Source organism: Orcinus orca, chromosome 13, assembly GCF_937001465.1.
Source record: "Orcinus orca chromosome 13, mOrcOrc1.1, whole genome shotgun sequence".
NCBI classification, from domain to species: Eukaryota; Metazoa; Chordata; class Mammalia; order Artiodactyla; family Delphinidae; genus Orcinus; species Orcinus orca.
In genome coordinates this window covers 67,736,193-67,763,724 of record NC_064571.1, presented here as the reverse complement: position 1 = coordinate 67,763,724, position 27,532 = coordinate 67,736,193, and the positions used below count along the sequence as shown (strand labels likewise).

The 27,532-nt window shown below is 43.9% G+C and overlaps 1 protein-coding gene across 6 annotated transcripts in view; it reads left to right on the top strand.

Moving 5' to 3' along the window:
- Positions 1–16,795: 16,795 nt before the first annotated feature.
- LCLAT1 (lysocardiolipin acyltransferase 1) overlaps positions 16,796–27,532 on the top strand; it is a 214,305-nt gene continuing 203,568 nt past the window's right edge. For 2 of the 6 annotated variants that reach the window (XM_033425221.2, XM_033425222.2), the window contains exon 1: positions 16,797–16,986. The gene's annotated coding sequence lies outside the window, so the exon portion shown is untranslated. Of the gene's footprint in view, positions 16,987–17,033; positions 17,189–27,532 lie in introns of those variants that run through there. The other 4 variants (XM_049696339.1, XM_033425218.2, XM_004268182.4 and 1 more) reach the window with 4 other exon arrangements.

Genomic DNA, 27,532 nt, shown 5'->3' with positions numbered 1-27,532 from the left:
CCTACTACATGGGAGGCACCATGCTAAGTACCGGGGATTCAGATACAGTCATTGACTCAGCTGTGCTACTTCAGGCCTGTCACTGTGCTATTGCAGGTGTGTTCAGAAACTCAGGCACGGGCCCCAAGAATTACACTCCAGCCTCTGACCTAGGTCGATGATTCTCAATCTTGAATGCACTTAGAATTGCCTGGGGAGCTTTAAAAAAATATCAGTGCCTAGGCCCCCTCCCGCACCAATACAACTATCATTTCTGCTGGCTCCCCAGGTGATTCTGACATGTGACCAACGTGTAGAACTACAGTTCTTGGGAGTAAGCACAAAGCATGACCGTTTCAGCTACTTTATGGGAAGCAGCAGCTGCAAACACCTGTGAACCGACTGATTCTAACAGGGCTCTTCTGAACTCTGGTCTTGCACTGCCTGAGCTCAGACATTCCGCTTTTGTCATCATATGCTCTCTGAGGGGTGGGAATCGAGTTGGGTGTGGTGGGTGATGACTCTGTAATAGATTGGTCCAGGAGAGCTAGTGTTCTGGGCAGCAGTCAGAGGCCCCGATCCGTGCCTCAACCTCATGCTGGAGAGAACTTGCTCTAAATATAAGGGCTTGGGGACTTCCCTGGCGGTCCAGTGGTTAAGATGCCTCGCTTCCACTGCAGGGGCCATGGGTTCAGTCCCTGGTTGGGGAACTAAGATCCCACAAGCCGTGTGGCGTTGCCAAAGAAAAATAAATAAATATAAGGGGTTGACTTAGCCCTCCATCACCATGACTATTTTCTGTGTTTTTGTTATGCAAGTAGAGGTATATGGTAGAAGAAGGAACTGAGAAGAACTAGATGGGGCACAGAGGATCTTATCCAATCTCATGCTTTAACTAGCTAGGATATTGAATCCTAGAGAGGGGAAAGGACTTGAAACAATTAGGGAACGATGCAAAACAGGACATGATTCAGTGCCAAAATCTGGCTGCAGGCCAAAATTGCCTACTCTCAGGGCTTTTGAGGACTAATGGTCCGTCATGGGTCGTGGTGTACTAGCACTTTCTTTCTAGGTTGATTGACGTTCACATTTTCATCTCGCCTGAAGCATTTAGCTGGAGCAAATTCACAAGCCAAATGAGGTAAAGTTGGACAGGAGAGGAAGAAGAGAAAAGCAGTGTGCATCTGCTAAGGATCTATTGCATGTGCCCGCACCTCATAACAGCTCCGCAAGGCAGAAACTATTACTCTCGTTTACAAATGAGGAAAGAGTAGCACAGAGGAGTTAAGCTAATTTGCCGCAAATCATGGAGTTGATCAGGGGCAGTGGAACTTAACTGTGCCAGGCTCTCTCTACTATATTTACCACTTATGAAACCATGACTATAAACCTTAAATTCACTTTATATTGGTAGCTTGCCTGCAGGTCTATGAACTGGACAGTACTTTATGGTGACAAACTGAGGGTTGCAGCATCTGCTATTCTCTCCCTTCTTTTCTTTCTCATCGTACTTTTGATTTATTTGTTTCTTTTTCCCTAATTTGATTGATGTGACCAACATAAGCTGAATATGATCATCTAACACACATGGCCTTGGGTTGGAGAAGTAGATAGAAAGGTAAAGAAATAGGAAATGAATCCAAGGTGAACCTTACAATCTGAATCAGAAGCCTAGGACAGCCCCACCAAGGATACGGCAACCAATGAAGAATTCCAGTGGAAATTGGAAATGTGGATCCTTTTTTTTTAAGACATTTTCAATTTATCTAGGAATAAAAGATGCCGGCTTCTAAATATACACACACACAAAATTAAATAAATGAGGGAAACATGGGTACATTTTCTTCTTTTGGGGAAACCCTGGAAAGAGGTTTGGGTTTCTTGGCCAGCTGGAAGTACCGTTCTGTTTTATTTCACCACTTTGGACCAAGTGTGGTACATCAGTCAAAAGGGCTTTGTGACCTTGGGCACAACAATCATCATTTGTACCACTGTTTATAACGATGGGGCGGCTTCCACATGCTTGCCTCCTCTTGCTTGTTCATGAGCATTGGCTCCCATCACCAGGCAAACACACCAGCCTAGATTTCTGAGAGACCTGAATAACACACTTATGTCTGATCCTGTGTGTTGATTTGCATGCTAGAGTCTGAGACGTTTCTGGCTGAGAATACCTGAAGGCAAGACCTATTTACTACCTGTTGGCTCCATCTGTCATTTTTCTTAGATACCTTTCTCTCTCTCTCGTGGAGCACATGGTAATTTTCAAGTTCTGTAAACTATCAATAGAATCTGCTCCAGGATACTCAAAAACTTTGGCTAAAAGGAGAAAGGGAAGGAACTGGACATTTATTAAGCATCTAACCATGGATTCACAGCCTTAAGGGGCAAGTATTATCATCCCAAATATAGAGAAAAGAGGAAAAAGGAAAGGACACTCTATCACAGGCACAGATTTTCGGCATCAGATGAACTGACCTGGGTGTGCATCTTGGTTACACCACCGCCTAGCTCGGTAAACTTGGCCAAAGTCCCTGAGCCTCAGGGGTTTTTTCTCATTTACTTTTTTTTTTACAGCTTTATTGAGGTATAACGGACATACAGCTTACTGTGTGTATTTATTTAAAGTGTACAATTTGTTAAGTTTTGATAGAGGTATGGTATACCCACGGAAACATCACCCGATCAAGATAATCACAACCATCACCCCCAAAAGTTTTCTCCTGCTCCTCTGTAGGCCCCCATTTCTATTCTTCTCCACCCTCGTCCCCAGCAACCACTGAGCTGCTTTCTGCCAGAGTGGGGTAGACAAAAACAACAGCCCCCCCCCAAAGATGTCCATGTCCTAATCCCCCAAATGTGCGAATATATTACATTAAAGGCAAAGGGACTTGGCAGAGGACATTCTCCTGGGCCCAATGTAACCACAAGGGAAAGAGGGAGGGAGGCAGGAGGGTCAGAGTCAAAGAAGGAGATGTGACGATGGAAGCAGGGATTGGAGTCAGTGAGAGATTTGAAGACGATACATTGCTGGCTGTGAAAGTGGAAGAAGGAGGGACTTCCCTGGCGGTCCAGTGGTTAAGACTCAGCGCTTCCACTGCAGGGGACGCGGGCTTGATCCCTGGTCAGGGAACTAAGATCCCACAGGCTGTGCAGCACGGCCAAAAAGAATTTTAAAAGTATCATCATTAGAAAGTGAAAGAAGGGGCTTCCCTGGTGGCGCAGTGGTTGAGAGTCCGCCTGCTGATGCAGGGGACGTGGGTTCGTGCCCCGGTCCAGGAAGATCCCACATGCCGCGGAGGGGTTGGGCCCGTGAGCCATGGCCACTGAGCCTGCGCGTCTGGAGCCTGTGCTCCGCGGCGGGAGAGGCCACAGCAGTGAGAGGCCCGCGTACCGCAAAAAAAACAACTAGAAAACCATAAATCATTTAGGTAGTAATAATCTGGCCAACTATCCAGTATCCTAATCTCAATGGGCCTTTACTCTGTTCTACTTACCGCACATGTACCATAGTGGATTTATAAATTGGAGGTTTTATTATCAAAAGACCTTGCTACAGGGCTTCCCTGGTGGCGCAGTGGTTGAGAGTCCGCCTGCCGATGCGGGGGATGCGGGTTCGTGCCCCGGTCCGGGAGGATCCCACATGCCGCGGAGCGGCTGGGCCCGTGAGCCGTGGCCGCTGAGCCTGCGCGTCCGGAGCCTGTGCTCCGCAACGGGAGAGGCCACAACTGTGAGAGGCCCGCGTACCGCAAAAAAAAAAAAAAAAAAAAAAAAGTGGAAGAAGGAGCCACAAGCCAAGGAATTCAGGTGGCCTTTAAAAGCTGGAAGAAGCAAGGAGATGGATCCTCGCTTAGACCTTCCAGAAGAATGCAGCATGCACCATGATTTCAGCTCGGTGAAACCCACTGTGCAAGGCTGAATGATGAGCCTCAAAAACACCCAGTGCTAATTCTTGCAACCTATGAATGTTACCTTACATGGCAAAAGGGACTCAGAAATTACAACTAAATTAAGAATTCTGAGATGAGAAGGTCATCCTGGATTCTTTGTGTGGGCCTTAAATGTAATCACAAGTATCCATAAAGGAGAAAGGCAGAGATTTTACTATGGAAAAGAAGGTGATACTGGAAGCAGAGATTGGCCTGATGTGTATGAAGGTAGAGGAAGGGGCCAAAAACCAAGACAGTCACTAGAAGCTGAAAAAGGTAAGGAAATGAATTCTCCCCTCAGAGCCTCCAGAAGGGACCAGCACCTCCAGTAAAATTGATTTTGGACTTCTGACCTCTAGTAAGAGGATCAATTTGTGTTGTTTCAAGCCACTAAGTTTGTGGAAATTTGTTACAGCAGCAATAGGAAATGAATACACTGAGCCTTAGTGTTTTTTTTTGTTTTGTTTTTTGTTTTTGTTTTTTTTTGCAGTACGCGGGCCTCTCACTGCTGTGGCCTCTCCCGTTGCGGAGCACAGGCTCTGGACGTGCAGACTCAGCGGCCATGGCTCACGGCGGGCCCAGCCGCTCCGCGGCATGTGGGATCTTCCTGGACCGGGGCACGAACCCGTGTCCCCTGCATCGGCAGGCGGACTCTCAACCACTGCGCCACCAGGGAAGCCCCTGAGCCTTAGTTTTTACATCTGTAAAATGAGGACAATATATCATTTCTGGAGCTATAGTAAAATTAAATGATTTAACCAATTTAACTCCATAAAGATAGAGTTATTTTCCTATTATGCCCCTTATTCCTTTTCCCTCAACCCTGAAAGCATGTGGTCTTTGACGTAAGTTACAGTAACGGAGGTGGCCACTCTCAGCATGGAAAGGTTTGTTTGTGCTGTAGGAGCCCTGGTGGGAAGGCTATGGGACATATGAGCCTACTGTGGAGAAGGACAGTAAGACCTGACCAACCGTAGTCCACGGCCAATAAGTTCACAGAGCTTGTCCCTGGGTAGAGAAGGCAAATAGGCAGAAAACCACAAAGGGAAGTAGATTATGGGGAAGGGTTTTGTTTTAAAAGGTAGGTTTTATTATTATCCAGGTAAGGTGAGGCCAACAGATCAGGGGACTGCCGTTGAAAAGATCGTTTGTTACAGTTCCCAAGAGGAGGGGGCACTGCACACCACAGGGTGGCTACATGGGGAAGCACCAGATTCAGTCAGGAGGCGGAAGTGGTGGGAAGAAAATGTGGGCAAAAAGCCTTTACTGTGGTTTCCATGGGAAGGAACAGGAAAGGTGGAATAAGTGGTTTAGGGTTGGTTAGTTTGAACACTTTCAGCAGGCTCTGGGCTATAGGGGCTGTCTCAACTAGTCTGGTACCTGGCCTTGGGGAATTAAGGCAGGGAAAATTGCCTAGAGTGTAGGAGCTGGATGGAAGAGTTGTGAGTGTGTTGAAGGTGGGTGGAGGTGAACTCTAGATGGTTACTTTGCATATAAAAAGCATGCTCCCAGGCATGGAGTTTGCTCTCTCTAGGAATGAGACCCCAGATGCCATAACATCAACAATACAGAAAATAAGAAAATATAGTTAGTACAGTTTTCCGGGTGGCCATCCCAAACAGATTATGTGGACATCAGGGGCGATTCAAAGGAGGTCATAACTAGATGTTGAAAGAATTTGAATTGGGCCTTAAAGTTTATTACTATTTAGAAAAACAACAGAGAAGAGGTAACAGACATTTCTTTTTGGAAGATAGCATAAGTAATTTCTCAGAGAGTGACACTGGGCTGAAGGTTCACCTGCAGCACAGGATGTGACAGACCCTTGTTTGGATACTCAATTTCTATTCCAACCTCCCCCTACAAAACCTAGAAAGTCAGATGCTTGCTTTCCCACATGCTTTATACAGGTGGCCATGTGACTAAGTCCTGGCCAATGGGACAATTGAGGACATTTGTTATGGAGTTTTGGGGAAGGATTTTTCTTCCTTGATTAAAAAAATAAAGCTTCACAAGGAGAACACCTTTTCCTCTGTTTACTGTTTCTTGCCTTTGGATATGACTGTGATGCCTGAAGTTATGGCAACCATCTTGTGGCTATGAGGCAGCAAGCATGAAAACGTAAAGTCAACATACTAAGGAAGGCAGAGCAGAAAGATGGAAAGAACTTGGGTCCTTGTTGTCATCCTTGAGTTACAGAACCAATTTTGAGATTGCCTACCTCTATACTTCAAGTTAAGTAATAATAAATGTCCTTGTGGCTTAAGCCATTGTATCAATAAACTGAGTTTGACGATACTTATAGCTGAAAACATTCTTTACTGATATAGAGGGTTTGTTTTAAATAGTAGTAGGAGAAAGATTTATGTCTATGTTGGATGAGTGGCTAGATTTGCTTCCTGGCATTTTACTGATGAGTGGCATTTGGCTTCCTGGCAATTTCACTAAGTGAAATTTTGGTCCATCAATTTATCAGTTAGGGTTTTGGCAAGAAGCAGAAGGAATGATTAGAGAGAGTTAAAGGGGTGGAATCAGTGGATGATGGAGCACCCTGGGGCTAGAGATAATAAATTAGGCCCTGCCCAGGGGAAAAGGAGTGTCCCAGGACTTAGTGAGAGCTGAGCTGTATGAGAGGAGCTATGTATGGCCTTAGGTGGAGTATGAAGCCACTGCCACCCTCTAATCCCACAGGGAGGCAGTCAAGGGAACAACACCTTGGTCTCTTTCTCAGTCCACCCTGCAGACTCCTTCCAGTGCCGTCCCCTTGGCCGAACGCTGCCGGAGACAAAGGGTCAGGGAGCCAGGAGATGCAAGTTGGACAAATCAGCATAAAATGTGTGTGTGTGTGTATGTGGGAGTGGGGGGGACAGTTAGAAGAGCAAAAAGAGAATAATCAGAATTCAGTTCCACCACTGGTTTGTGTTAATGTAAAACTGTCACTTCTAAGCTACTCATTCTAGCAAGACTCCTAAACTACCAAGGACCCGGCTGCCTTCTCAGGAAATCAAAACCTTTGATTTCAAATACCTTTGAAGTCCGGAATATCACTGGGTAACAAACAGTATGCTAAGTCTCACCCGTAGGGAAACTGTGGGCTAGAAGAAACAAGCAGCTCTAGGCGTCCAGTTAAGCATCTGTGGCCTCTGCTAGCTCTGGGCTGCCTGTTCCTTCCCCTCATTACCACAGAAGAACATCATCCCAGTGTTACTGGAAGCAGCTCACTTGGCTCTTTTCTGGGGTCTGTTATTGAGTCCATGTTTCACCTTATTACTGTCACATTTTGAAGAGGAGGAAGCCATTACACAGGCATAGAGAGTACCCCAGTGATAATAAAAGTGCAATAAGAATAAGGACTTGGGGCTCCCTGATTGTCACAGTGCCTTCCTGAGCACTGCAGAGAGTGCCCTATTAAATGTGATTGTTAAATTGATGGCTCATGAGGTTAAGAAATCCATCAGCTGTGATACTCCGTTGCAGAGGTCAGGGAGGATTCAGAAACTTGTGGGGAAATTACCTTTCTGGGCAGCAGAGTAGGTTAATCCTATCTCTTAGGCTCATAGGCACATCAAAGGGGTTTTTCATTTTTTTTCCCCCAAATTAAAATGGTAACACATACATCTGGCTAAAATCAGTCAGTACTAAAGGGAATACATTGATGTGTCAGTTTAGTGGTGTCCAGTTTCTCTTCCCAGAGGCAACTACAGCAGTGGTTTCTTACAGAGCCTTCCCAGATATTCTAGACATGTACAATCATATATGTATTCTTTTTTTTTTTTTTTTTTTTGCCGCACCGCATGGTATGTGAGCTCTTAGTTCCCCACCCAGGGATCGAACCCATGCCACCTGCCGTGGAAGTGCTGAATCTTAACCACTGGACCGTCAGGGAAGTCCCGAAGAAACTAACATTTACTTAGTATTTATGTTGTGTCTACAGTGGATGCCACCGGTGCCCCACTCAGATGGGGCACTCGTCTCCCTGCTGCTGTGAGCACTGGCAGCTAACGGCTCACAGCTTCCCTCTGGCTCCAGGGATTCCCCTCAGCCAAATAGGAGCTGCCTTGCTCAGCTGGTTATGCACCTCCACCCTTAGGCAGCCTGCAGCCAATAACTGACTGATATAGGAAAATAAGAGCCCGGACTCCCGTCTCGAGGTTGAATAACGCTGTGGTATAATGCATGCTCCAGAGCTTCTGTGAGATCAGGCTGAAGCTATTCTCCCGCTGAGACCAGATTCTTACTTAATTTTTCTCTTGTGCCCTGTACCCTGCTTTTATTACTCTTCTTCTCTTGAGAGCACTTCTTCAAAGAATGATCTATACAAGGGTCCTTGCTTTAGGTGCTGCTTCTAGGAAGCCTCCTTAAGGGAGCTGGTTCTAGGAAAAAGACTCCAAACATGGGATTCTGAAAATAAATCATTTGATGGGAGGATGTCATGAGGATCCACCTGTCACTAGTTACAGGTGGAATATGGATTGTTCCTGATATGCTGTGGTGTGGCAGATTACTTCCGGTGAACCAGGAAAGGATGCAGGTGAAAGAAGATGCTCTAGCTGATGCAGCGTCTCTGGGGTTTGAGAGGTATGGAGCAAATTAGTATCTATAAGGATTGTGGAATTGGGTGACTATTGCTAAGCAAGCAATGTGTGAGAGTCTGAAGGGTTCTTATAGAAGCATCTAAAAAGATTCTCATCATCTGCAGCCGGAGGACACAGAGCTGAAGATCAGACTTAGGGCTTAGCTGTAAGAGTGGCAGACCTTCAGAGAAGGCTGCTTTCTCTGCCTAGGTAAATCTCCAGTGTCAAGGTCAGGGCCTTGATAGGAAAGAAGCAGAACCCTGAGAAGACAAGAGATAACAAGTGCTTGCCAGGTTGTGAGGAAAGGGAGCCCTGGTGCACTGTTGGTGGGAATGTAAACTGGTGCAGCCACTATGGAAAACAGTATGGATATTCCTCAAAAGATTAAAAATAGAACTACCATATGATCCAGCAATCCCACTTCTGGTTATATATCCAAAGGAAATGAAACCGTTATCTCAAAGATATATCTGTATCCCCATGTTCATTGCAGCATTATTTACAATAGCCAAGATATGGAAACAACCTAAGTGTCCACTAACAGTTGAATGGATAAAGAAACTGTCATATATATATATATATATATATATATAAAATGGCTGGAATATTATCCAGCCATAAAAAGAAGGAATCCTACCACTTGCAACAACACAGATGACGGCATAATGCTATGTAAAATAAGCAACACAGAGAAAGACAAATATTGTATGATCTCACTTATAGTGAAATCTAAAATAATCCAACTCATAAAAACGGAGAGTAGATTGGTGGTTGCCAGAGGTTGGGGGAGGGGTGGAGTGGGGAAAACAGGTGAAGGTGGTTGAGAGGGTACAAACTTCCAGTTATAAGATAAATAAGCTCTGGGGATCTAATATACAGCCTGGTGACTATAGTTAACAGTACTGTACTGTATACTTGAAAGTTGCTAAGAGGGTAGATTTTTAAAAATTCTTACCACACACACACAAAGATAACTATGTGTGGTGATAGATGGGCCAACTAACTTTGTGGTCATCATTTTGCAATATATATGTATATCAAATCATCACATTGCACACCTTAAACTTACACAATGTTATATGTCAATTATATCTCAATAAAGCTGGAAAAAACAACCCTTGAGACTTGGGGTTGGGATATCTGAGTAGATGCACTTGAGAATCTTGAACCCTCAATTCCCAGAACCATCTGGGCCTGCAGAAGTGGGTCTCTCTGCCTTGTTGGAAGAAAGAGGCAACCCTTACTTAAAATGGGTCAAGTCTCACCTTGACCTGACCGGGGAAGGTCGGGGGCTATAAAAGAGAGAAAGGATTATATGCCACAGGGGCTGCAGGTGCTGGCTCACAGCAGGGAGATTCTGCCTACGTGTGGAACCTGAGGTACTGGATTAAGGAGACAGAGAATATAAAGCTTGTTTAGGGGAATTTGCCAATAAGAGGCACATTCCCATCACATAGTGTTCAATAACATGGCAAGAGCTCTGGGACCCAGTTCTAATATACTGCTGGCATGGTTCTTGGAAGTTGGGAAAAAACAATGATCACATTAAATAAAGCAGAGATGCCTTGGGACTTCCCTGGCGGTCCAATGGTTAAGACTCCGTGCTTCCACTGCAGGGAGCTCAGGTTTGATCCCTGGTAGGGGAAGTAAGATCCTGCATACCGCACAGTGCGGCTAAAAAAAAAAAAAAAAAAAAAAAGCAGAGATGTCAGAACCGTCATGACAGAATGTGGATGTAGGAATCAAAAAGCTCCAAGAAGCAAGCATGCTAAAATGCATCAACCAAACAAGACTAGAAACCTTTCAGCTGACTGTTTTTCAGGAGGGCCGGGATGACTATCAAGAATGATAGCAAATGTCTGGAAGGGGCACCAGCATCATTGAGCAGCTCAGTGGAGTTTGTCCTCTGCAGACCAGGGCTCATGCTGTCACAGACAGGTTCTTCTAGCAGCAGTGGGGATGACAGGATTCTAGAATAGCAGAGACAAATATGAGAAGCAATGGTGAACTTATTACCATAATGGATAGTAAGGTTGAAGTGGCAACCAGGGGGACTGACCTGACCTATGGCAATGTCTAGTAGAACATGTATTTCTAGGGACAAGATAGATGGGCAGCCAGAAAGGGTACTGCTTAATACATAATAAGAAGAGATTAATAGTAGAAGACTGGGGTCAACATCACTCCAGTAGAAAGTCATAATAACTTGCCTGATTTAAAGACCAGAGCCTGTTCTCAAACCTAGAATGCATGGACCAAAGGAGAGACTGGGTGTCTATAAGGGAGAACCTGGAACGTCAGGGCAAGTGTATACAGATTTTTTTCAGTCCTTCTCCAAATTGATTTATGGTTGTTTCCTTGGATAACCACAGACTGGGAAAAGAGGGATAATCCGATATTTGAGGGATGTTGGATACAGGGTCTAATTTGATGGGGATACCCAGGGGTCCAAAGCACCATCAGGCACTCCTGTTAGAGGAGGGGCATATTGGAGTCAGATAATAAATGGAGTCTTCTGGTCTGTCTCTGAGTGGGTCCACTGGCTCTTCTTACCAACCTGGTGGTTGTTTCCTTGATTCCCAAATGTATGATTGGAATGGATGTACTTAGCAGTTGACAGAATCCTCACATTGCCCCTTGGTCTGTAGAGGAAGAGCTATTGTAGTAGGAGAAGCCAAGTAAAGCCCCTGGAACTGCCTCTCCCCTGCCCCAATGAAGATAGTAAACCAAAACTATCACATCCAGAGGAAGATAACATTCACATAGGACAGAAAACATTCTACTTTTACAGTCTTGCTCCAAGGCTATGTTTACTTTCCTGTTTTCTGTCATAATATATTCCAAAGGGACCCGGACCATCTGGCCATTCCACAGAACATCACGTTAGTCTATCACGGTGAAATATCATGTTACTTGGCCCCGAGGAGCAATAAATGCAAGTAATCTGGATGTCTTGATGAGACACATGCTTTCCAGAGGATGAATAAATCCCATAAAAATTCAGAAGCCTGCTACGTTGACGAAAATTTTAAATGCCAGTTATTACTTTTAACATTTTGAGATAATTTTAGATTGATAGGAGAGACGCAAGAAGAAAACTGAGATTTTCTGCAGGTACTTTACCCAGCTTGCCCTTACGTTAACATCTTATATAAGCACAGAACATATATCAAAACTAAGAAAATAACCTTGGTACAATACTATTATATAAAGCACAGAACTTATGTGGATGGTGAAGTAGACCAATGGTCTAAGGCCTGCAAGGACATTTCCTCCCAAGTAAAGGACAACTTACAGTACCTTGTACCTTCTGCCACTAAGAAAGAATGCTTGGTAGATCTCTTCAGGTTGAGGTGGAAGGTGGCTAGTTTTAAGTAGGGCTCAGATCCATAAAGGACTCAGTAGCAGGTCCAGCCTCAGAGCAAGCAGTCCTGCCATTTGGGCTCTATCACCTGACACATCTCATGATACTAGAAGTATCTGTGGTAGAGAAAAGGCCAAGTGGAGTCTCTGGCAAGACCCAAAAGAAGAGTCACAGTGCGGCCCAATATGGTTCTGGAGAATGGCCATGCCAACTGTGGGAGAGAAACATACACATTTGAAAAGCATCTCTGGGGAATTCCTTGGCAGTCCAGTGGTTAGGACTCAGTGCTTTCACTGCCATAGTCCAGGTTCAATCCATGATCTGTACACTAAGATCCTGCAAGCCATGCAGTGTGGCCAAAAAAAAAAAAAAAAAAGAAAAGCATCTCCTGGCATGCTACTGAGCCCTAATAGAAGCTGAACATCTCATGGGGCATCAAGTGACCATGCAACCCAAACTGCCCATCATGAATCGGATAATAGCAGGCCCAACCACCTCATAAGTGTGGGCAGGCCTAGCAACAATCTTTTCAAATGGAAGTGGTGCATTGGGAATGAGTTTGAGCAGGTTCAGAGGACACACATAAGCTTCATGAATGGATGGCCCAGATCCCGTTTCTCCTACCACTGTTGTACCCACACCTCTTCCTTAATCCATGGGGAGTTCTCTTAACCAGAGGAGGGAGGCGGAAAAGCCTGAGCTTCATTGAAGATTGATAGGTTTGGTCTGTGGATACAAGAGGAAAATGGATTACTGCTTCACTGCAGACCTCCTGAAGGTGAGCATAATTATCCCAATGGGCAGGGTTTAGGCCTGTGTTACTGGTCATCTATTTTGTGTGGGAGAGAATTGGCTCAAGAGAAGGATATACATGGACACCTGGCAGCGGCAAATGGCTTAGATGGCTCGTCAGTGGGTCTGGAAGGAGCAAGCTTGGAAGACTGGAGACAGGAAAACCTGGGGTAGAGACCTAAGGCAGTGAACATAAATTGTGAGAATCTTTGTATCATATGCTAATGATCCCTAAAGAACATTCAACACAGCTTGGCAGAAGAGTTAGGATTAAGGGCAACAAAATACTAAAATCCTTGTAGTATTTTTTTTAAATTTTTATTTATTTATTTATGGCTGTGTGGGTCTTCGTTTCTGTGCGAGGGCTTTCTCTAGTTGTGGCAAGCGGGGGCCACTCTTCATCGCGGTGCGCGGGCCTCTTACTGTCACGGCCTCTCTTGTTGGGGAGCACAGGCTCCAGACGCGCAGGCTCAGTAATTGTGGCTCACGGGCCCAGTTGTTCCGCGGCATGTGGGATCTTCCCAGACCAGGGCTCGAACCCGTGTCCCCTGCATTGGCAGGCAGATTCTCAACCACTGCGCCACCCCTTGTAGTATTTTGTTGAGTGAAGGTGTAACCGAAAGTGGGGTCCAGCTGCTCACCGCTCAAAAGCCAATAAAGAGGCAAGGTTGGTGGAAAGGAAAGTTTGCTTTATTTTGGACGCCAGCAACAGCAGGGGGTGGGGCAGACACCTGTCCAAAGGCCAACTCCCCCCGCCTCCCCCTCCCAACAATCAGGGGGTAAGAGCTTTTATAGACAGAGGCAGGGGGCCCCATGCAGAAACAGCACAGTCAGCTCTGACAGTCATCTTGAAATTAGTCATCGGTGGTCTGACCAGAGTCATCTTGATTGTTTTAAGTACAATTAATCTTTAGTTCCAGGGTCGGTTTGCTCCCACTTCCTTGAGGCCAATTCTCAGAATTGTGGCAGCTTATGTCATGACTACAGTCTGGTCATCATGCACTTAACTTCTTCCATCTGGTGGGGCTTTCAGTATCAGAAAGCTCACAGGTTATGGCTCAGAATATTATCTCTAGCCCTTGAGAAGGAACTAAGGGTCCTTGACTTTGCTTAATGACTAAATTATTATTATTTGGTCTCCTTTGACTGTTTTCCTTTGTTTCTGCATTTTCCCACTTTTCTGATTAAACTTATTCTTTGGCTAAAATTTTTCTACAGAAAAAAGGCAGGTGGAGGACATGGGCGGGGAAGGACCATAGGGTCCTGCTCTGTTTCAGAGGGGGATAGGAGGGTCTGGGTATTTATAACAAGCCTTTCTGAACCTGTGTTTATGCTAGTGAGTTGATTCTGGGAGCATGGAGGCTGGATGTCAGAGAAACCAACCCTGAGATTAGAGGGTTGGAACTTTCAACTCCACCCTTCAACCTCCAGGGAGGGGGTTGAGTTAATCATTAGTGGTCAGTGATTTAATCAATCATGCCTAGGTAATGAAATCTCCATAAAAAACACTGACAACGGGGTTCTGAGAGTTTCCTGGTTGGTGTAATCAGCAAGGTGCTGGGAGGGTGACACACCCAGAGGGAGAATGAAAGCTCTGAGTACCCTCTCCGCAACCCATACCTTGCCCTACGTATCTCTTCCATGTGACTGTTCCTAAGTTGTATCCTTTATAATAAACCTGTAAACGTAAGTAAAGCGTTCTCCTGAGTTCTGTGATCTGTTCTAGCAAATTGGACCCTGAGCAGGGCATTGTGGGATGCCCCGATTTACAGCCAGTTTGTCAGAAGTACCCAAGGCCCAGACTTCCTTTTTTTTCTTTTTTGGCCACACCGCGCAGCATGTGGGATCTTGCTTCCCTGACCAGGGATCGAACCTGCACACCCTGCAGTGGAAGTGTGGAGTCTTAACCACTGGACCACCAGGGACGTCCTGAGACCCAGACTTTCTATTGGTGTCTGAAGTGCAGAGCAGTTTTGTGGAACTAAGCCCTTAACCTGTGGGGTCTGCATTAATTCCAAGCAGTTAGTGTCAAAACTGAATTACATTGCAGGACACCTAGTAGGTGTCCACAGAGAACTGGAGAACTGCTTGGTGTGGAGAAGCCACACATGTGGTGGGTGTCAGAAGCAGTTTGGGTAAAAAAGAGCTAATACCTTCAGACTCCATAGTTTTGACCCTATCCTTCAGGTCCTACCACTCCACCCTCCAGAAAAGCCTAAGGCTAGGAAAGTGAAATAGAGAAGAAACCAGGATGATTCATCAAGTCAGTTAAACTTTATTCAGCATCTGCTGTATTCAAATGTGTGGTGTTCTTTCTCAGTTGGCACTGTTTGTTTTAGGAGTTGCGGAGATGCAAAGATAAACTATTATAATTTCTTATAAAGAAGAGATTATAATCTCTTCTTTCAAAACCCATCTCCAATGCCTTCAGGGTTTTCCCGCTGGCCTCTGACATCAAGAAAGTTAAAAACTTGTAGGGGTTGGGGGAAGAAAAGAATTTAGAGAAGTTTTATATTAGTGATCTTATTTTACAGATAAAAAAGGAGGCCTAAGGTCACAGGGGTAATTGACAGAGTTGGCTTTTGTATTGGTGTTTCCCTCTGTTGTTTATTTTCTAACACAATTTCAGCATATCTTAAAATATTTCAGTATTTCTGAACAAAATTGGAGAGTCTGTGAAGCTGATTTAGAAAAAGAACAAGGGAACTTTTGATTCACAGAGAGCTCTGGAGTATATATATATATATATATATATATATATATATATGTATTTTTTTTTTGTCCGCGACACATGTCTTTCGGGACCTTTGTTCCCTGACCGGGGATTGAACTCAGACCCAGGCAGTGAGAGTGCCAAGTCCTAAACTCTGGACCGCCAGGAAATGCCTATGGAATATAATTTAGCTATACTGAAGCTATGCATCCCAAACCTAGATGTTCATTATCGTTACACTACAAATATATGAGGACAGGAATCTTGTACTTTGAAAAACAATTCATCCCCTTCTGTACCTTGTTGAATAAATGAATAAAACACATAAACATATGTATAGTGGCTAAGTGTGTGATGGGTGGCTATGTTTATTCTTTTTAGGATTTTAATTCAGTGAATCTTTGTTGAAGACTCGCAGGAGGAAGGCATGGTGTAGGAAATGAAAAAAGGTTTAATCACAGTACCCACCATTATGGAGCTTTAGAGTTTAGTAGGTTAGGGGACAGATGTCCCACAGTAGAAAGTGCTGAACGCCTTTTATGAGGGTTATCATGAAAGTACTGCGGATGCTCAGAGGAGGGAAAGTTTCCCTAGGACTGGAGAAGCTGCATGCTAGGGAGAGCTTGGTGCTGCGCGTCAGGAACCTAAGCTCTAGAACGGGTTCTATTACTGATTTGCCCCTGTAGGTTAGGCTTTGTGGACAAAGAATATCACCAGCCATTTCAATAAACAAAGGATGTTGTGGCCATCAAGCCATGAGCCAACACAGTTGCCGCACACCCCCCCCCCCCCCCCCGCACCGTGCACCCTGAGGGAGTTCAGGATGGAAAAAAAACAGGATACTGGCCCTAGACAGTTAAGGTGCATTTCAAAGGAATGATTTTGATGAGCCCAGACTCTGGCGTCTTTCCATAGGTAGAAAAGTGCTAACTTCATTAACTTGAGATGTCTGGTTTTTAATGAACAGTAACCTTTTAAAGTTCCGACTACCTGGTTTTTGTTGCAAAAGCTCCTAAATATCCTGGCTCCTTCCTTACCTCTTCAGCACAGTCCCTCAGAGCGATCTGAGAGGCTGCCTTTTAGGTTTAAGTCCTCAGTATGTTCGTCCAGTAAAACATAATTCTTAATTTTTAGGTTGTGCCTTTCTTGTCAGTCCACAGTTTGTAAATTAAACTCCCCAGATTTCTATTGTCACTTTGAAACTCCAGGGGTTAGAGGGACCATAAGGTTCCCTGGGACAATGCCCTCCGGCATTCTCTATTTCTTATTGTTACTCGCCCCTACACCCCCTCGCTCTGTGGGTCCCTCCTCTCCTGGAGGCGGGCCGGAAATGAGCGTGGTCACTTTAAGGGAGCCCTCAGTGTCGCGCGCCCGGGGAGCCCCAGGCGGGGGAAGCAGGGGCGGGGCTCCGGGGACCTGGGCTTCTCACGCAGCCGGGGACGCCGCTGCCTCAAGGCGCTCGCAGCCAATCAGGATGGAGCCTGCCGGGACGCATTACAAGGGCGACTGGCCCGAAGCCTCCCGCTTCGGGATGAATTAGCGGCGGGTTCTGCACGGAGGTTGTGACCCTCAGGGATTCTCCAGTTCGCCCACGCGCTCCCCACGGTGTCGCGCGTGGTCGTCTGCTAGTCACAGGTGAGAAGCTGGAACCGTCAGGTGGGGTTTACGGCACGGGGAAAATGGCGGCGGCGGCCGGGGAATCCTGGGTCGGCGGAGGGGGAGCAGCCCCATGGGCTCTTCCACCCGAGCCGCGGGCCTCCCTGGGCTGCGGCCCCCTGTAACGGTTACTTGACGGGGAATTGGGGTCACCACGCGGGTGGCGGCGCCGTCGGCTCAGGTGAGAGGAGGCGCGGGGAAGCGACTCCCGGAGGCTAGCGGAGGCGTCGGGGGCCGCGGGGCGGCTCGGGCCGGGTCGACGTGGCCGCGGGAGGAGGAGGGCCAGGTATCTGATAGGTGTTTACAGAAGAGCACCAAGACCTTCCTGCTCCAGATTGGGGAGGGTCCGGGAGCTGCACCGCTGCGAACACAGCCCAGGCTCTGCCGCTGTTAAATCAGATGTGCCAAAGGTCCCAAGTGGCCGCCACGTGCGAGGCTTGGACATGAGCTGTGGAGGGAAAGGGCTGGATCTGGCTTATTTGTGTATGCTCCGGGCGTCTGCCTGTAGGTGCCAGAGTGGCAGTGCCGCAAAAGGAAAGGTAGGCCCTAGCCAGGGGCTGATGTCAAGTCTGATCGTCAAGGTGAATCTGAGCTCCTAGTTGTCCATTTGAAGAGAAGAAATAAAAAGTTCGGGCGCTTAGCTGTTGGGAGAGACGTTTTGCTTCCTGGTATTTCCTTGGTTCCGGTGGGTTCCCCGGGAGCATTGCCTCTGCCTTCGAAGTTCATTAACTCTATTCCATGTGCACTTGGCTGCATGTTAAGACTGCGGATTGACTTTCAGCTGAAGCCCAGGAATGTAATGAAGATAAGTATAGGTGAAGGTGTTAACAGTAATGCAATTTTGTCCATTCATGTAGGTCCCTTATTTGAGCAAAGACCTGTCATGAAGTATAACTAGTTGGGTTAGTTTTTAAAAAACTGTCTTGATGAAAGAGCCCTTCTTGCAAAACTGTTACGTTTTTGAGAGTAAAACAAAAAAATTCATTAAATTTTTTTTTTAAATTCCTGTTGCTACATTGTACTTTGATGTGACAGATAGGTAAATTAAGTGACTTTTGTTTTTGGTAGCAGTCTTAATTTTGTGGAGTGCCTTGTTCTGTTATTGAGAAAGCACAGTGGCACTGCTTGTTTGTTATCAGTAGTTGTCTTTGGACTGCCTGCTATGCATCAGGCACTGTGAAAATGAGGCTTCTCTTACCTATTAATTTGAGCAAATGGTGGTCCGTTTCTTCCCACCAGGTGCTTAGTCTGGCTGTTGCTGATAACCAAGGGTAAACAATGGGGAAAACCCAAAAGAATCTTTCTTCCACACTGCATCTGTGGAGATTCAGTCAGTTTAGTCTGGGGTTGGGGTTAAGTGTAGTTTCTGGTTCTTACTCTGCCACTTAAAATATCTTAGGGGAATCATGACCTCTCTATCAGTACTTTGTCTCGGAAATGGACAAAGTGATTCTCCAAGCAATCTCACTGTGCTGTTGTGGGGAAAAAAAAAAAAGTGTATGTAAAAGGGCTTAAAAAAGTTAAAAGCACTGTGTTGACAGTTGACATTTATTACTATGCATTTGCTCCTCAGGCACTGTTCCAAGAGCCTTTAAGGGCTCACTCACCCAGCAACATTGTGTATCATCTTTGTTTTACACGAGGAAGCTGAGGCACATTGAAGTTTTAAGTTATTTTCCCCAAATTGCAAGACTAGCATTATGATGCCAGACTGTGTTCTTAACCACCATGCATACCATCTTCCTGTATCATGCAGATGTGTTATGTGTAAAGGTGATATATATGGACAGACTTCCAATGAAGTAATTTTGTTTGTGGTCTTTTAGTTGTATAAATAATAACTGTGATTCATTCCCTTGGCATCCAGTAGTGATTTATATGGTGATGACTCCAGTTACTTTGGTTAAGTGGTATATTCATCCCACCTTTGATGCCCATTATTATTATTTTTTTAATTTTTGTTTGTTTTTTTGCGGCCTCTCACTGTTGTGGCCTCTCCCGCTGCAGAGCACAGGCTCCGGATGCGCAGGCTCAGCAGCCATGGCTCACGGGCCCGCGTCATGTGGGATCTTTCCGGACCGGGGCACGAACCCGTGTCCCCTGCATCAGCAGGCGGACTTTCAACTACTGCGCCGCAGGGAAGCCCGATGCCCGTTATTTTTAAAAGTATTTTTAAAAATTAATTTATTTAATTTATTTTTGGCTGCGTTGGGTCTGTTGCTGCACGCGGGCTTTCTCTAGTTGCGGTGAGCTGGGGCTACTCTTCGTTGCGGTGTGCGGGCTTCTCATTGTGGTGGCTTCTCTTGTTGTGGGGCACGGGCTCTAGGCGCACGGGCTTCAGTAGTTGTGGCATGTGGGCTCTAGAGTGCAGGCTCAGTAGTTGTAGCTCACGGGCTTAGTTGCTCCGCGGCCTGTGGGATCTTCCCGGACCAAGGATTGAACCCGTGTCCCCTGCATTGGCAGGTGGATTCTTAACCACTGTGCCACCAGGGAAGTCCCTAAAAGTATTTTAAAGCAAAGAGTCGTTACTAATTTCTAACAGGAAGCACAAATCTATGGTTGAGGAAGGTTTTAGTTTTTTATTAAACTCTTTAAAAGAATACTTTGCTGGGTGACTTTTAAAAGACAACTTGTGTTAGGTTCATTGCTTTGACATATTTGTACTAATTTTTCTAGTGTCTATAGAAAGAAGGTGACATGAATAAAAGTGGCTGGGACATTCATTCTTTCATTGAACCTTCATGGAATTGCCCTGCCAAGTCCTTGGGATGTAAAGATTAATTCCTAATCCTGAGTGAGAAAAACAAATAAGTGATTCACTAATACAGGTGATAAGGACTCAAGTATAGTGGTGGTGGGTACAGAGAGCTGCAGAAACACATACTAGGGCACAGTTACTTCTGCTGGGGTCGTCCTGTGCAAGAAGGGAAGGAGCTGATTGCAGGATAAAGGGAGAAGGGACTTCTAGCCAAAGGAGGAAGCAGTGCAAAATTAGGATGAGAAAGAGGGCATGGGTGCCCAGGTGTCAGGCCAAAATTTTGCAGGAGTTGCTAAGAAAGAAGCCAGGAAAGGTTAGGGCCAGATTGTGAATTCTCAACTAAGAGAGTGACTTTATCCTGTGGGCAGTGGGACCTATAGAAGGATCTTAATCAGATGAGTAACATGATCAACTTTATGCTCTGGAGAGGGGACTTTGGTGGTGACAGGGTCAAAGACAAAATGTAAGGAAGAGACCAGTCAAGGGCAGTTCCCATACTCCAGACCAGAGATGGTGAGGGAGTGAAGCAGGGCATTAACTGTGACAGCAAAGTTCAGAGGCCACCACACATTTGGAAGGCAGAATGGAAGATTGGCTGGGTGTGAAGAATAACTGGATGGGGGAGGGGAGCACCTGCTGAGCTAGTAAAGAGAAGACTAAGCTGTTACATTTGTTCATTTTGGTTTTTTGGTAACTGTGGTTAGAGAAAGGAGATTCTGTTAATTAATTTAGGAAAGAGGATGGAGCAAGGAGTTCTTTGTTACCGGTTTTCTGGAGAATTGTAAACCCTCTGAGGTTGTTGGGTCACATAAGGTGTAATAGAACCTGGCTTAACAGAAGCCTCTAGGCTTTTGATTTCTGAGACTGCAGAACACTTAATTATATCATCAAAGTCAGTAGGGTCTAGTATAAAGTGGCCCATTGGAGGAAAGCCCCTCAAAGGGAGTGGGAAGAATCATCTAAGGTATGTTTGGGGTAAAATGTTAGAATAACAGGTGTTAGAGGGTTTTCCTCACCTTTTTAACAGTATGCTTTTAATGTATTTGTACAGAAGTCATAATACGGAAGTAGTCACAGATGAATCCTCTAGTTGTAAAACTGATTTCCTCTCAGACGTTCATAACACTAAAGTTGTCTATCACCAACAACATAACATGAATGCATTTCAAATCGACTGCAAGGTGAAATTGTAAACCTTACAAAGATGCAGGAATTCATGAATTCAGAGCAAGGTCAGAACCATTCAAACCATAAGCACAAATCAAAGAACTACTGAGTAGAGTAGGCACAGATTTCTTAAAAAAGACTTAAAGCAATGATTGTAACAATGATTGATAAATTTGACTTCGTTAAAATTGAGAATTTCTCTCCACCTAAAGACACCATGAAGAGAATGAAGGGCAAAATACAGACTGGAAGAAGAAATTCTCAATTCATCTCTCTGACCAAGGACTCACATCCAGAATGTATGTGTATTGTGTAAAATTAATAAGAAAAAGACAATTTAATTTAAAAATGCACAAAAGTTTTGAATAGGCACTTTCTAAAAGAGGATCTCTGTGTGGCCATTTCGTGTATAGAAAGGTGTTCAATGTTATTAGTCAATGGAGAGTCACAGGCTCTAGAGCGCAGGCTCAGTAGTTGTGGCACACGGGCTTAGTTGCTCCACGGCATGTGGGATCTTCCCAGGCCAGGGATCGAACCCATGTCCCCTGCATTGGCATGGCAGGCGGATTCTTAACCACTGTGCCACCAGGGAAGCCCTGTGGTAAGTTTTGAAAACAGGAAGTATGAGTCCTCCTACTTTGTTCTTCTTTTTCAAAATTGGGTTGTCTATTCTGGATCCCTTGTAAGTCTTCATGAATTTTAGAATCAGCTTGTAAGTTTCAAGAAAGAAGTCAGCTGTGGATCTGGTAGTCGGTGATTTTTAATACTATATTCATTGAGTTGTACAACCATTACCACAATTAATTTTAGAACATTTTTATCACCTCAAAAAGAAACCCTGTATCCATTAACAGTGACACCTCATGTCCCCTCATCCTCCCACCTTTGACTTAGGCAAGTACTAATCTACTTTCTGCCTGTTCTGGACATTTCCTTTAAGTAGAATCATATAATATGTGGGCTTTTGTGACTGGCTTCTTTCACTTAGCATAATGTTTTAAGTGTTCATCCCTGTTGCAGCATGTAACAGTACTTAATTCCTTTTTATGGCCGAATAATACTCCATTGTGTGGATATGCCACATTTTATTTATCTACTCATCAGTTGATGGACATTCATGTACAAGTTTTTTGTGCAGATGTATGTTGTAATTTTTTTTTTTTTTTTTTTTGGTATATAACTAGGAGTTGAATTTCTGGATAATACGGTATAATTTTTTGAGGAACCATCAGACTTTTCCAGGCTGTACCATTTTACAATCTCATCGCAGCATATGGGGGTTCCCATATTTCTCCATCTTCCCCCAACACTTGTTATTATCTCTTTGATTATAGCCATTCTAGAGAAGTTATAATAAAACATTCTCCTGAGTGTGAGTTGATATTGTGGTTTTGATTTGCATTTCCCTGATGGCAGATGATGTCAAGCATCTTTTCATGTGGTTATCAGGCATTAGTATATTTTCTTTGGAGAAATGTCTATTCAGATCCATTGTCCATTTTTTAATGGGTTATTTGCCTTTTTACTACTGAGTTATAGAAGTTCTGTATATATTCTTCTTATAAGCCCCTTATCATATATATGATTTGCAGAAGTTTTCTTCTATTCCGTAGGTTGTCTTTTCCATTGACATGCAGTTTGCAGTTGCTTTTTTTCTTTGGTATATTTATCTTGTATCTGCACCCTTACTGAACTCACATATTAGGAGGGTCTAGGAGGTTTTTGGATAGATTTCTTGGGATTGTCTATGGAAACCACCATGTCATTTGCAAATAGGGACAGGTTTATTTCTTCTTTCTGTATGGCTTTTATTTCCTTTTCTTGCCTTCTTGCATTGACTAGAATTTTCAGTACTGTGTTGTATAAGAGTGGTGAGAGTGGACATTGTTGTTCTCAATAATAGGGGCAATGCATTGTTCATTTTTTCTTTTAGCATTAGGTGTAATGATGTTTGCTGTATGTTTTTTTATAGTTGCTTGTTATCTAATTGAGGAAGTTCCCCTGTATTCCCTTTTTTTTTTTTTCTGAGAGTTTTACTCATAAACAGGATTGTTTTTTATCAGATAATTTTTTCTGTATAGATTGGTATGATCCTGTGAATATGTATTTTATCAGTTTGTTAATATTGTGGGTTACATTGATTCTTGAATATTCAACTAAGGATTTTTGTGCCTACATTCATGTATTGGTCTATAGTTTTTTTCTTTTGTACTGTCTTTTCCTGGTTTTTTTTTTTTTGGTGGTGCGCGGGCCTCTCACTGTTGCGGCCTCTCCCGTTGCGGAGCACAGGCTCCGGACGCGCAGGCTCAGCGGCCATGGCTCACGGGCCCAGCTGCTCCGCGGCATGTGGGATCTTCCCAGACTGGGGCACGAACCCGTGTCCCCTGCATCGGCAGGCAGACTCTCAACCACTGCGCCATCAGGGAAGCCCTCCTGGGTTTTGCATCAGGGAAGTACTAGCTTCATAAAGTAAGTTGGAAAGTGCTCCTTATTCTTGTGTTTACCAGAAGAGATTGTGTTAATTTTTCTTTAAGCATTTGGTAGAATTCTCTCATCAAACAATCTTAGCCAGGAGATTTCTTTTTCATGAGGTTTTAAATTACGAGTTTAATTTCCTTAATAGTCACAGGGCTATTCAGATTATCTATTTCATCTTGGGTTTGTGTGCTTTCGAGGAATTGGTCCATTGACACATGAAGCAGGGCTCCTCGCTGCTGCTGGGCAGGGGTGGAAGTTTCAGCTCCTCTCTAGGCCTTCACTGATACTACTATGCCTTCTTGCTGTTCTCCACATGGCCTGTACTGACACCACTGGGAGGGGATGGCCTTCTTACCCCTGGAGGGCAGAGAAAGTCCTGACTCTCTACTAGGCCTTGTCTCATACCAGCCTGGTGGAGATGAGAAGGGGAGCCTCCTGACTGTCATGGCAGTAGAAGTCCAGGCTCTCCAGGTGGTCTTCATAGACACTGAGGCAGGGCAAGGGGGAGTCTTACACCTACCTGGCAAGGGAAGAAAGTTCTGCCTTTGATATCATCCCTGCAGGAGTGAGGGTGGGGGGTAAGGGGAGCGAGTAAGGGGGGTAACCTGTAATGTTGAGACACAACAGTACAGCCTGGTGAGAGGGAAAGTTCAGGCTCCCTACTTGGCTTACCTTGTTGTGGGTGGGGATGAGCCACAGTTTTTCCTGTGGTTTTTGGCTGGAGTGCCAGTGGTTATTGTCTGCAAGTCTTCTGTTTTGCTCTGCTGCTCTTTTCTTGGTTTTCTGAAAGAGCAGGAACTTTTTTGTCAGCCCCCATTGGTATTTCTGGATTGCTGGCTGCTTCAGCTTTGTGTCCACGTGATATATATGAGGCAAAAGGAAAACCCAGAGAACTCACTACCATGTTGTTCGACGGGTCCCAAGGTGCCTCCCTAGCTAGTGTGCCTTCTCTCCATGCTCAGTCTTTTTTTTTTTTTTTTTTAATTATTTATTTGGCTGCTCGGGTCTTAGTTGTGGCACGCGGGATCTTTGATCTTCGTTGCGGCAGGCAGGTTTTTCAGTTGTGGCATGTGGGATCTTTAGTTGCGGCATGTGAACTCGTTGTTGCGGCATGCATGTGGGATCTAGTTCCCTGACTAGGAATCGAACCCGGGCCCCGTACATTGGGAGTGCGGAGGCTTAGCCCCTGGACCGCCGGGGAAGTCCCACCTTCAGAGTCTTTTGTTTGTTTCATATATGATGTCCAGGGTTTTTAGTTGCACTTAGCTGGAGCAGTAGGAGCAGTACATCTACTTGATTTTACTGGAGTGGTAGTTGGACTGGGATTGATTTTTCTTATGGAAGAAAAACATAGGGTGGAAATTAAGATGCATATATTGGCCAGTTAGACACTTAAGTTAATTTTGGGTCAGTTACTTGGAAGTGACAATTTAACTATGTCTTTTTTCCTTCAGAGAGTAATTCTCCTTGTCATTGTTCAGTAAAACCAAACCCTCGTTAGTTTTAGATCTCTTAAGAAGCTTGACAATCCAATGAATTAATTTATTTCTGCATTTATATATAAATACATAATAATTCTAAATTTCTGGTTTAGTATGTGAAGAAAACAATTTATTGTAGTGAAAGATTAGTTTTATGGAGGGGACTAACTCAGTTTTTCTAATGGTTGTCAGAGATCTTGAAGCTGTGGATTTTTTTCTAAAAGAAGAAAAAGGCAATGTGCATGGTGGTTAAGAACTATGTAAGGAAAATTTGTGAAAGTCTTGAAATGTACAAAAGGGATTACGGGATGTTTTCATTGGAAACTAGGTGGTCTAAAGCACATTTCCTGGAGATCTAATCTATGGGATCTACAGCTTTTATTATTTTTTGATTTATTTTATAATGTTGTAAGTTGTGAATAACTCACAGCAGTGCAAATTGCTCTTGTCCTTAGACATGCAAATGAATTTTGTTGGTTGGAGGTGCTGTTGATTTCTTTTCCTCTTTTGTGGGGGAAGCAGGTTTTGGATCTATTAAGCACATCCATTTCACCATTCCTGATGCCTGTATGTTTGTGTTCTTTGGATCCACTTTTGAACCAGATGAAACATCTTATTTATTCCATAATTAATTAATGAGTTACATAAAATCATAGACAGGCGTTCATTTTATATTTGTATGGGAGACACAGTGTTGCCTTTTTGTTTGTTTGAATTATCCTTTTAACAGCTTGAACTGTGATGTGCTTGAATCCCACTGTAGCACTTACTGTCATTGTGATTTTCTGTAATACTTACTGCAGCTAGGTAGGTTCTGGTTTTCTCATCCTTGTTTTATAGATAAAGAAAAGGAAGCTTTTAAGAAGTCGTATAACTTGCCAAGAGCTGGAGGTGTTAGAGAACCCAGTGCTTTCTGACTTTTAACCCTTTATGCTCAGCCGACTTCCTTCCTTGCTTGAAATGTTACTGTCTCCCCCAAATCTGGCAACTGTGGACTAAGGAGTACTTTTGCTAGAATACACTTCTATCACATCATTTTTGAGCTTAAGAACTTTCAGCTCTAGATTATTGCAGGATAAAACCCACACTTCTTAGGCAGCCATTCAAGGCTCACCACAGTCCGTCAAGCCCAAACTAACAATAATACTGTCCCAAACTTTATATAGAAGCAAAGCAAACAAACACCTATTGTGTTTCTTGGATGGGCCACCACTCAATGTGCATCTCCAGTGAACTGCACTGGAGATGGAAGATATACCTTCCAGTTCCTTATAAACTATAACTGGGAAGTCAGAATATATTAAAAGACTGTCAGTATAAAAATAGCACATGCTGATCAATGAGCAGTATAGATACTGAAATGCTTTTGGAGTTCAAAAAAGCAGCAGCTTCATGGAGCAGATGTATTTGGAGCTTGGTCTTACCAAGATGGTAGGATTTTGATAATTGTCACATCTGGGGAGAGGACGCTTGTAGTGAGGAAGCTCATGAGTGAAAGGAATGGAGGAGGTTGTTGGACATGTATGGAAAGGTGGTGTTGATGGCAGTGAATAGTTTATGTGGAGGGAACCTTTTCTGAAGGCCAGGGTCTATTCCCTGTCTCAAAACATGTCTTCAAAAGCTGCAGCATGTTTTAACTAACTGAATTTGTGCTAGGTCTCTGTTCTTTGAGACTAGAGTTGTTTGAAATGATCCCAAAACTATTTTAGGACCTACCTAGGTGATAAGGTTGGGTGATCATGTTGGTTAACATTACTTTTAGTAATGCAACATCAGAATAAATACAGTATTTCAAGTAACCAGTCTGAAGGAGATAGCATTCTTTATATTGGGCAAGTTTTGGTAAATATGTATTTTAAAAGGTCTTCTTTTGTACCTGAACTCACTATGTCATTTTATACTCAATCTCCTGTATTCTGTAGGGTTTGAATCATTCCTGACTCGCTAAAGCATAACAGTTTTTTGGTCATCTGGGCTCCCATTTAAAAACAAAACAAGGGACTTTCCTGGTGGTCCAGTGGTTAAGACTCCACGCTCCCAATTCAGGGGGCCTGGGTTCAATCCCAGGTCAGGGAACTAGATCCTGCGTGCCTCAACTAAGAGCCCGCATGCCGCAATGAAGATCCTGAGTGCCGCAACTAAGATCTGGCGCAGCCAAATAAATAAATAAAGGAACATTACATCAATGAATTAAAAAACAAAACAAAACAAAACTTTAATTTTTATTGTGATTTTGTAAATAACATGCATTTTGGAAAATAAAAAATGTATAAAGAACAGTTCAAAATCACATTACTCAGGTAGTCACCCTTGTTTATTAATATTGTACTGCTTTTGTTTATATAGTTGCATATACAATTTTGTAGTTGTACTCTTTTCAGTTAATTTTGTAAGGATTTTCCCATGTCATAAGATTTTTTGGAAAATATAGCTTCTATTAATATGTAAACATATTACAATTATATATGTTTGTTATTTTGTTTTTTCCCTTTAAGTAAAAACAGAATAATTTACTTACTATATTTTAAGTGCTTTTTTCATTTAATGCATCATGGCTAGCTTTCTAAATGACAGCTTATATTGTTGTATTTCATTTTTCACCGGCTACATTGAATTCCATTGTAGACATATACCATCATTT